Source organism: Olea europaea, unplaced genomic scaffold (genome assembly GCF_002742605.1).
Source record: "Olea europaea var. sylvestris unplaced genomic scaffold, O_europaea_v1 scaffold528, whole genome shotgun sequence".
Lineage (NCBI taxonomy): Eukaryota > Viridiplantae > Streptophyta > Magnoliopsida > Lamiales > Oleaceae > Olea > Olea europaea.
The window spans coordinates 392,804-404,888 of record NW_019263600.1 but is presented as its reverse complement, the minus strand read 5'-3'; positions in this window follow the sequence as shown (position 1 = coordinate 404,888).

Here is a 12,085-nt window from a genome sequence, read left to right as displayed (position 1 = left end):
TTTTGAAATTTATAATTTCAAAGAAAAGTTATAAATGATTTATTGGATTACTCCATTTATATACGCATGGTTTATATTTTATTTTCAACTATAGAAGAAAATGTAACCTTCTAGTTCTGGAGTTGGATGGTCAAATTGTATTTCCTATATTATTATATTCAAGATTTGCGGGAATTGAAAATGAAATTTCCCTTTTATGCAAATACAAAATTATGTTTTATTAAATAATTTCCTACTGGTTCGATCGTCAATTTTTACCTTTCTCAAGTCAAGGTGGGGGTGGATTTTTCCAAACAAAATTGAAGTTGTATCTTTCAATCTTCCGTCTACTTCTAACTTTGATTTTTAATGGGCAATTAGAGGTTGATCTCTAAAGACGGCTAGTACTGATAGTAGAGAAGTTGTTTATTCATGACGGTCCTCACTTTTTGCATACACATAAAGCTAGATCAAATAATACCATTTTGATATGACTTTTGCTTTTGTTCCAACAAATTATTAAATTCCAAAAAAAAAAAAAAATTAGTTTCATAAATAATTTTTGACTTTTCAAAATTTGGCCGATCGAGCTTTCTAGGTATTTTCTCAATAAAAAAAAGGAAATAATTCACTCAAATATTTGATTTGATTAACTGAGTTTTAATCATGATTTGAAGTCAACCATATTTGTTTCTTACTTTCTTTATCTTGAGGATATACTTGCTCGAGTATAAATTAATTACCAAATAGGATTAACCATTTAATAGACTGCTGATTTGATACAAAATTGACTTTTTAAAATTTAATATTTAGGTATAGTTGAGCGAATACATGCATGAGCGAAGATTAAATTTAATAATTAATTTTGTTTAATTGTGAGTTAGTACATTACAGTTACATGCCAACAGATTAAAATATGGTAGATTTTAATTTAATTATTAATAATGATTTTTCTTTGTAATAAATGAAGAAGAACTCAATGGAGACATAACTATAAAGGGAAATTGCACTTCTTTTAACCCTTTTAAACTCTAAAGTTAATAGTGAAGACATTAAATTCAAGTGATACATATGAAACTTAATGTTATAGTAAAACAAAAATAAAAACAAAAACAAAAATTATGCAATTAATGTTGTGCTAATATTCTACTTGGTGTGACACTTTATGGGACCAATATGCTGGTTTGTTTTGTAGGCATCTCATTGTTTTCTGCACAATTAGACCTCGTCTGTGAACGTATTGAGTAATTACTATGGTAATTTTTTTTATTTTTTTTAAATCAAGTATTAAATTATTCAGAAATACACAATTAGACGTCAACTATCTAACTAAATTATTAAAAAAAAAATTCTTGTGAACGAATAAGGACAATTTCACTTATAAAACATTATAACTCCTTAATCAAGCGCACAATTATGATAAGACTCGAGAAAGAAGTCTCAATTAAATTTGTGCTAATTCCTTCTATAAGATTTGTACCGATTGCATTATGTAGACAAATCATAAGAAGAAGAAATGGAGAGCGTTGATTAGTGTCAAGTGGTTTTATACTTTTTCTTTGGTGGATGAAGTCTAAGATTCATTATGTAACTCTTGCCCTTCAAGCATATACCTTGCAAGAAAGTCAATCCTAATGTTATGTCCCAATTCGTTTTAGATGAAAATCAGTAGATATTGATAAAAGTTAATGAAATGAGTAGTTAATAATTTATGAGTATCATGAAATGAGTAGATAAAATTAAATATTGGTTTTAATTGAAATTTTAATTTACTTTTCGGCTAAACCAAATATAGGTGTAATGTTGAAATGTAGTGAGAAAATTGACTTTCTTTGTCCCTTAATCCCCTTATATTTTTCTTTAAAAAAAAAAAAATTGTTGTTGGGGGAAAAGTTGGGGGGATTGTCAAGTTTTTCTCCATTTGCATTGCACCACTTGTTAATGATTGAGATATTTGAACATTGGCCAACTAATTGAGATCATCATAGGTAAAAAGTGGTTAATGAGATTATAGAAGAATTTAGTAAATTATATTTTATCATATTGCATCTCTTTATGGTGTGACGAAATCGATAAATTGGATTTTGCTTGATAAATATTAATATGATATGCAACGTTGAATGACAGGCACTATATGAAATAACAAATACACATGTTTAATCGATCAAACATTTAATTTACTAACTAGGAGCTCCAATATTTAATTGATGGTATATTTTCTAAATCACATGTTTGTGGATAATGGTATTTGGTCCATACATGTTCGACCCCATATCTTTACTCTATTTATTCATTTATTTTTGAGAAATAATATTTTACTCAATCTATGATGAACCATGTATTACAAAATTTAACACATGAATTATCAACATAAAAGAAATTTAATGTTCTACTCACACTAATATTTTGAGTTAATTCTTAATAGTAACTCATTCATCCCTGATTGTTTTTATATGTTCATAAGTTTTTTCCACCTTAGTAATGAAACACTTTCCGTATATTACAACATCATACTTGCGTCATTGATGATCAAACCTTAATGCCTTTAGAAAAATGGAGACAACCATTGATTTTGTTGGTTAAAATTCCCAAAATAGAGGCAAGATTTTTGGTACGCTAATAGTTTCTTGGGAGAGACGAGGCTGCTTTGAGCCCCTAAACCGCAAGTCTACCCCTTCTATAGACTAAATGCATGTTACCTCAAGCCATTTTTGGGGTCTTCACTCTTCACTGGTAATGATATTCCCATCCCCCCCCCCCCCCCCCCCCCCCCCCCTCCCCTCTTTAGAGAGTTGGAGGAAGCAAAATGGTACAGGTCCCAAATTTAGACAACATGTTCACTAAAATTATATACTGTAATTGCATGGATGCGTTCAAGTAATAAAGCGGACTTGTAAGTCCGAGTATCGAAACCTCAAGGAGTCTTTTTTTTTTTTTTTTTAATTACACAATTATTGACTCAATTTTAATTAAATGAGAAAAGGAAAAGAAAATAGATTTGAAGATCTATTAAAAAAACAATTATGAAAGAGAAGGAATTTTGGTTTATAAATGAGTTGGAATTTACGATGTCACTTAACCATTGTTTCTTTAATAGCTCAATAAATCGAAAATGCAAACTACCAAGTTGCAATTTTTCTCCCCCCCCCCCCCCCCCCCTCCCCCTTCTCTATTGTTAGAGCATCATGAGTTTGCCATTCCAAGGCTCTTCCATTTTGTCTTTTAAGCCCTTGTTTGATCGTTATTATTATTGAGAAAAAAAATATTGATTTGAATAGTTATTTTTGGCAAATGTATAATTAAAAAGTAGAGAAATTTTTTTGATACACATGCAAAATATTTTAATGTTAAAATATGTAATTGAAAATGAGTACGAGAATTAAATAATTTTATTTTAAAGGGAGATGAACATGGGCTAAGTATTAAAAGTTCATGTATGACGTAGTACTCTATAATTTATTTTACCAAATATTTCAAATTGTGCATAATTGTCGCATACATAATAAATGAAATTGAGTTATCTTATATGAAACTCGTGATACATCTCAACTAGGTTAACTAGCATCCCCCAAATTATTAATGAATAAACACGTTCGGTCTAAAGTTCACTCTAAAGACACATCTTATAGAGCAAGTACTAGAAAAAAAAACGATAATTCTAACTTCTGAAATAATTACCTGCAACAAGACTGGAGCGGAAAGCACCAGGTGTTATCATCTGTAGCTACTAGGGATGGCAGTGGGGCGGGGCGGGGGTCTGCCCCGTTTCTTGCCCCGTATATATATATATTTTTTAATAAAGTTAATGTCTAAAATAAACATTCGAAAGTCGAAACAAACACTGTCAAAAAAAAAAAGAACAATTGCAATTAAAATTACATTGTCATTGTACTAAAATTCATTTTTTGATTCAAAACTTGTAATTAGGATTTTTTTTTTTTTTTAAAACTAGACGGGGCGGGTTCGGGGCAGGGCAAGACCGCCCCGCCCCGCCCCGTGACCCGAGACGGGGCAACACTCCCCGTCCCGCCCCGCCCCATCAACCCATCAGGGCGGGTTTTTTTCGCCCCATTCGGGGCGGGGACTCAACAAGGCGGGGCGGGGCGGGGCGGGGAAAACTGCCAACCCTAGTAGCTATTGCCCAAAAAAAAAAAAAATAATAATAATAATAATAATAATAAATCTAAAGAGTTTGCAATGCTTTTACCTTTCCAAAATATGTGAGAAATTCGAGAGTTCGTTCTATTTTACAGTATGTAAATTTCTAGCTCTTTTGTACTGCAAATTCCATGGACCCGAGACAGATCTTGAACATCAACAAACGAACCACAAATGTCGAATCACTCTCCAACCAAAGATTGTGCCATCCTTTGTCCCAATCAAATTTGATAGTGTATATCAACGTCCATATTTTAAATACACATATTTTTCCTATTGTCACATGCATAAATTTGTTAGTTACTGGATAATTCAAGTCATTTAACATTTACAAGGACAATTTTTTGATTTTCAATTTTTATTATTTATGTTCAACATAATTCTTGGAACTCATAATTTTTCAATCTCACATTTTATCATCTTTTATCAAAATCTACTAAAAGACTAATTTTAATTCCCATCAAAAAGTAACATCACTAATATCCTTGTTGGAAGGAATTTGAACATACCGTTAAAGTTTGAACGACAACAACAGTTACAACTATAAACACCTATAATGCTACCATCTACATTACACCTGAAAATAACTTTTCTTCACTCCTCTAGCCTATTTGATTGGCTGGCTATAGGAAATTCTCCTTGAAATTTATTCCAAGGGTTATCATAACAATTCTTCTCATGATAATGTTGATTAATCTTGTACATGAATTATGTTCTTTGTCGTTTGAGGATATACCAATATTTTTATTTAAAATATGAACCAACTGTGATTAGCTGACAATGCTGCCATTGTTTGTACCTTTTCATTTCATTAACTTAGAAAAGAATACACACAATTGTTTATGCATAAATGAAATGACTTTGTCGTTGGCTGGCTATAGGAAATTCTCCTTGAAATTTATTCCAAGGGTTATCATAACAATTCTTCTCATGATAATGTTGATTAATCTTGTACATGAATTATGTTCTTTGTCGTTTGAGGATACCAATATTTTTTATTTAAAATATGAAGCAACTGTGATTAGCTGACAATGCTGCCATTGTTTGTACCTTTTCATTTCATTAACTTAGAAAAGAATACACACAATTGTTTATGCATAAATGAAATGACTTTGTCACAGTGTGGGGGTTCGATTCCTGAGATATGAAATTGGACTCCTTGTAAACGCAGTGTACATGCAGCTCTTATTCCCTCGTCTATTGGAGCACATCCCGCCGTTTACCTCCCTCACAAAGTTCTAAGGGCAGGGAAGGTTGGGGTTCAACCATTTTATAAAATGACTTTCTTAGATGATTGTGAAACTGTGATGCTTCTATTCTATTGTACCCTAAATTATTTAAATGAATTTAAAAAACTTTATTCCACATGGTTGGTGGAGTGGCAGGTTTTGATTAATATTAAGTTAATATTATTTTAATAACAGTCTTTGATTTGGAATAACAATCCACACCATTGATGAGGGTTACAAATACAGAAATCACTTAATCAATGGTTCAACGTGAATTATCAGTTGGGTCTTTATATTAAATTTATGTAGGTAAGACTGGTACCTATATTTCGAATAATTAAATAATGAAGCATAAAAAGATGGTACCTTAGTTGGATGCACATGACTTTGTGCAACTTTTGGTATTTGTTAATAGTAATTTATTTTACCTTTACATTGGCACACTAGTAATTTTCTTGTGGGAAGAGGGTAAAGTAAGATTGTATTCAAAAATATATAAATATAAATAAATAATTATGTCACATTAAATATAATCTTAATTGATGTCATTATAAAAGTTTTCAACGAAGTTTTGAAATTATTAACTCCTTAACTTGTAGTTACTAAATTATCGAGTTTTCGAGATTGATTCTTGAGTTAATGAGTCTAATGAAACGATAATTACGTTATCGAGTCGAAGACTTAGCGTCTATCAAATTCTTGAACTCTTATATTGAGTGACTGAGCCAAATAATTCAAGACTAACGAAACTACTAATCATTATTTGATGTTTAACGTTTATCTGACTCATTAATGAGTTGTTAAAGTTACTTTTCCTATTAATTTCAGTAAAAAACCAAAAAGTGGGCCGAAAAATGCAAGAATATCATTTCAATTCAAAAGGGAAGATATGATTGACAGACATGAAATTTATTAGGGTTTACAATTGAGCTAAAATCACAATGGGATTGGGACAAAGAGCTTGAGAATCTTGACTATGAACAGACACAATCAATTTATATACGAATTAATCTAATAATATTGATGGAATTGGATTTGAGTGATCTTCATTTTGTCTCCACTTTAATGCATTCGTTATTCCAGCCATTGCTTTAAGATAAGAAGAAATACGTCCTCTCATAATATTTAGTACAGAGAAACGGTTTTGCATTTAATTATTTTACAGTTTTTTTTTTCGTTGTTTAGATAAGGACGGGGATGTAACAGTGTATCGTTCGAGCAAGTTTGAATTCAAAATTAGCTCTCACCCATTTTAAAAAATTATGCACTTTCATTTCTTTGATAAAAATGAATTCGACTTGCACATGAATGAATAGATCTTGTAATATATATGATTATGAATAACTAAGATCTAACCGTTGACATTGCCCAATTCTTTTTCTCTTCAAAAGAGAAATTCCTCTAATAATGACACTTTTTCATAAGAAATGTGGCAAGTGGGGTTATCAATTTTATTTATAAACATCTGAAAGGAAATGGTATCTCTAGAATATCAATTCTTAAAAGGTGGATATTTTCTTCTATATCAATCTATTAAAGGGACTTATTTAGTTCTTTTTTTTGGGAAAGTTGAGGTTTGTTAAACCTTTTTTTTTTTTTTTAAAGTAGTTTTTAAAGTAAATTTTCACGAACCTGTCAAGCCAATACACGCGTCTCCAACTTTAGAAAGCTAATAATTTTTATCGAAACAACTTAAAGAGTGGAGACTTGAAGAATTAGAGCACTTAACTACAAATCAGGATGTCAGCATTTAAATTCTTCTTCGCTCATAATACTTATGAAATACAAAATTATCCTATAAAACGGAAAAAGTCATACCGTGGCCGAATGACAATTTTGAGCAACTAGAACCTAATTATTATATCCTAAATAGTAAATAGCCTCAAAATGGCTATGATTCAATCAAATTAAATTTCAATAGATTAATAAAAGCTTTTCCCAAAATGAATATATTTGCAAAATGATGAATGATAGGCACTATGGATTATGGAACTTTGGTAGGCCAGTATCCATAGCATGCCTTTGGACCAAATCATGTTCAATAACCGGCCTTAAATGATATGCATACATTAGAGTGAGCTAGAAATGATGCTATTCCTGTGTGTAGAACATTTCGCCATGTTTGACAGCAGGAAAATTCTTTATACTGATCAGTACTATTTAATTAACTTTGAGCATGTTTGGGAGTGATTTTGAGAATTGATTTTTTGACCGTTAGGAGAAAAGTGGGGTCCATCTGTGATAGAAGAAGTTAAATATGACGGTTAAAATATTAAAATAACAGTCAAAAAATTAATTTTTTAAAAAGAAAAATCGCTCCCAAAAAGACCCTTTATAATACATATTATGCATGCTCAGTGAAGCGCACCTCGGATGCCGCTACCATGCTTTACTTTTTACATGATGGAGTGAAAACTGTTTGAGATGAATATATGAACATTCGATACTAGGTGAAGTCACTTATTTGTTCTTTTCCCAATGTTTGAAAAAGTAAATTTATGTCAAAACATTATCAGTTACGCTGTATAATTTCTTTTAATGATAATGTTTGAAGATCGCATTGTACAATACTCGGATTTTCAAAAGCAATAGCTTTTTCTTGAAAATGTTAATGGACCTAACATATCTTTTGTATGTAGTGGTCCATGTTATGGAGGTACTATCCTACAAAATTGTGGTGCTGATGGCCACTTGGTGGACCAATCATAGTCAATGGGCTTAGTTGATTATTACTGAGCTGACAAATTACAATTTGGATTTGACAACTTTGTTCACACTATAAATTCCAAAGCATTTTGCCTTTGCAATACTAAGGGCATGTTTGATTCTCATTATTTGTCGAAAATGCATTTTATAATAATGATTTGATGGAGAATATATAATGTTAAAAAATAATAAAAAAATTTTGAATTTACGTATAATATTATTCTTTTTTTTAAAGAATGCGTGGTTAAAAGTAAGAGAGAAAAAAATGTATTTTGAAAATATTCGGAATCAAACGGGGTTAAGTTAGCTAGAATAATTAAGGTAGGAAGCCTCAAACTTTGACCCTACTCTGAAAATAAAACCAACCTTTCCATCAATTCTATTCCACATTTTTTTGTTAAATCAACCCTATGCATTGTGGAAATGCAGCTTAGCCCCCGTTTGATTCCCATTAAATTCAATTACATTACATTTTTCTCTCTCTTATTTTTAACCACACAATCTTTCATAAAATAATATTACACGTAAATTAAAAAAATTCATTCTTTTTCAACCACTCATTTTTCTAAAAAACACTATTACGGGGGCTTAATATTACCTTAAGAGGTTCGTATAAATTAAAACTTAATTAATACCTCTGATTTTTTTTCCGTTGAATTCTTATCCTCAATCTTCAATGAATTAACACATCTAGTCCTTGAAGATATTATCTATCAAAATATTATGATTGTGTTTTGAAACAAGGAAAAAACTTTGTCGCACTTTAGCATCCATTGTTTTTTTAGAAACATGATGAAAAAATAAGACGTTTTAATCACACCCCTCTCAATGGATTTTTTTGGATGGAAGTCGTTATAGAGTGATCAAAGATTGATGACCTTAATTGCAATTCTAATAAAAACTATGGTGTGAATATAATTAGACTTCAAATAAATATTGAGCTACTGCAATGTTACAGAAAAATGCCCCCAACATATATATATCGATTTCATTTAATTCTAGCAATTTTTAATGATTGAAACTCGAAATAATAATGCTTGTCCATTACAACCAGGCAACAATTCATGGTAGTACTTGTCAAGATTTTCTCGAATTCAATCGACAATGTAAGTCCTGTACTGTTCCTGCATTGAAGATAAAAAAGTGACTGAGGGACTCAACATATAAATTAAAAAATAAAAAATCGATCGATAATCGTGTAGTAAGAATGAAAGAACTATGAACGATGTACCATAGTTACAAATAAAAAAATGATGTAATGTACAGCGACGACATAAAACACGAAAGATGGGTTTCATCAACGAGTAACATAAGATTGAATGATAAGAGATAAAATAACATTTTGTTACTAGTACCAAATTAAAAGGTTCAATAACCGTTAACATTTCTTTATAAAAAAATTAAGCTAATTAGATTTTTTAAAACACCAGTATTTCTCAGAAATAATTAGTTACCATCCTCTTTTATTTGATTTATTTATTTATTTATTTATTTATTTTTTTCCAAGTTGTTAACGAAGTCTGCTACATTTCTGAAAATGAAAATGAAATTTTGGCCCACATCTAGATTTTAGCAAATCTTCAACAACATTGAATTGAAAGCCCAAAGAAGAGCCCAATATAATTTCGATCCTCTTAAGAAAACAATAAATTTGTCAATTTGAAATTTAAGCTTATGTCTTTTTTAAGAATTTTATGCAACTTTGTTAGCAAGTTGGTGTTTTAGATATCCATTCGCAGTTAAAATGCTTGAAGGAGATGGAATTAGAGAGAAATTTGTGAGAAGAAATCAAGACAAGCACTAAGCACTACTCGTGAAACTTAACATTGAGAAATAAACATAAGTTTGTGAAAAAAACTTAAATAATATTTCTAGAACCAACATTGAACATAAATTCTTTCTAAAAGAATATAAGGCATTGTCGTGAAGTTTGTCCTGAACTAATCTTCATTAGTATCTGTTGGATTTTATGTGCAACAATAAAGAGGTGAAAGTGTGAAATCAATACAAGAATTTATGTGGTTTGGCGATGTGCCTATGTCCACAAAGAGCGAAACGGAGATAATTTTTATTCAGTATGAATAATAAGGTTACATCATTAGTATTTATACTAATTATAGCCCAAACTCATACAAGATTTTAAAGTCTGTACAAGAAAATGCCTATATACCGTATGCTCCTCTCGCTCCACTTCGCTCTGGCATCATCCTATGTCATTTAATAAATCCATGTTCCACTCTATATGAGAAATATACACAACATTATCTTCGTGATGAGGTCTATCACAATTACATCCGATCAAGGTAGATAGAAGTTCATGATCCATTGGATGAAAATCTTGATAGAATTTTCATGCTCTAGTTAAGGGTGAGATTGAAAGAAAATCTAAATATGTTTGTCTAGAATATATGCTGAGATAACTTTTTGAGATACGCAATAGAAGTAATGAAATTAAACTTTAGAAGCTGAAGCTCAAGTTAATTATTCTAGCATAATCGATTTGCAGAGAGAATGAAGTAACCTTATGTCAAATTCAATACCTACAATATAAAAAAGTGTCGATTTTGAGATTTTGACAGTTTTGTAAAAAATCTAAAAGATTGACCTCTTCCACTTAGTTGAGAAAACCATAAAAATTTTGTAAAAACTATTATATAACTTCATTTAACCTAATCTATTAAGAATGAATTATAACACTTCAATGTTTATTGTTTGCTTTTTAAATAATATGCCATGAAATAAAATGTAAAAGTAAAACACTAAATTTATACTTAAAAATACTTCAACTTTCAAAAACTCATGTCTTTAAAAAAAGAAAAATAAAAAGCATCATTCGTGCGATTACTTTGCTAGTAGAGCTATAATTATGTGGCTCTATGCAATTGCATCAAATGCATACCTTCAACGTCAGCCTTGACAATGTTCACACATACCATGCGAGATGCAGTGATTACTCATTAGTCGAGCAATAATTTTGTGTTCAAAAACTATATACAAGATTTAGGGAATGGCTTTTTTAGTCTGAATAGTTAGTGCAATTCCCTTAAGCCACAATAATGGCTTATCAAGATAATGATACACACTTTAGTAATCTCCACATCTTTTAAAGTAGGGTTTAGTATCATAACCCACTCCACTAACCTCTTCAAAGTGAGAAAGATATGATAACAAGTCTCATTATCTGCATTTGCATGTCAATTTATAAATGGTCTTCGAACAATTGGCATGCAAAAGTCTCTATACTACTTTAACTATTTAATAATTGTGATTATAACTAGGTTAACACGTAATCTAGAACGTATAAAATATTAAGGACATGTTTGATAAGGTTTTTGAAAAGTCAAAAGTTGTTTTTGAGATTAATATAATGTTTTTGAACATGTTTGGATAATTTTCAAGAAGTGTTTATCTGACTAGAACAACTTTTAGAAGATGTTGACATAAAATAACTTTCTCAGGAATATCTTCCACAAAAAGTATAAACAAAAATAGAAGTCCTATGAAATGAATCCTAATTAATTTAACATTGGACCGAACTTGCTAGAGGTGTCGTTTGTCTCTACTTTATTAAGCATAAAAGGGTCTAACATGACAACAAGATTAAGGTATGTAATAAGTACTAAAGTTTGTAATATGACAGTCAACTTTAATATATGATTTAGGGGCTTCTCCACTATTAATTACACTTGAGATAAATGTTTTATCAATTGGCCCAATCATCATAATTTGTGTTTCATTGCTTTAAAACTTGTTCACTTACATTTGGTCTAACATGACACGATAATAATTAGTGCACTAACACAATGTTTCCGTACAAAATTGATCATTGGACATTGTCGAACCCATATAAAAGCTATAAGCAAGTCAATGGCAGTAGAATTCGTGTAGTAGTGAGCTTATATATTCTCGAAAATTTGGTGTGAAGCACTCGAGTTGGATATAACATCTCTTGCAACAATATGCAGAAGTATAACGGATAAATTTCATTTGCGATAACTACATTTTAAACACGA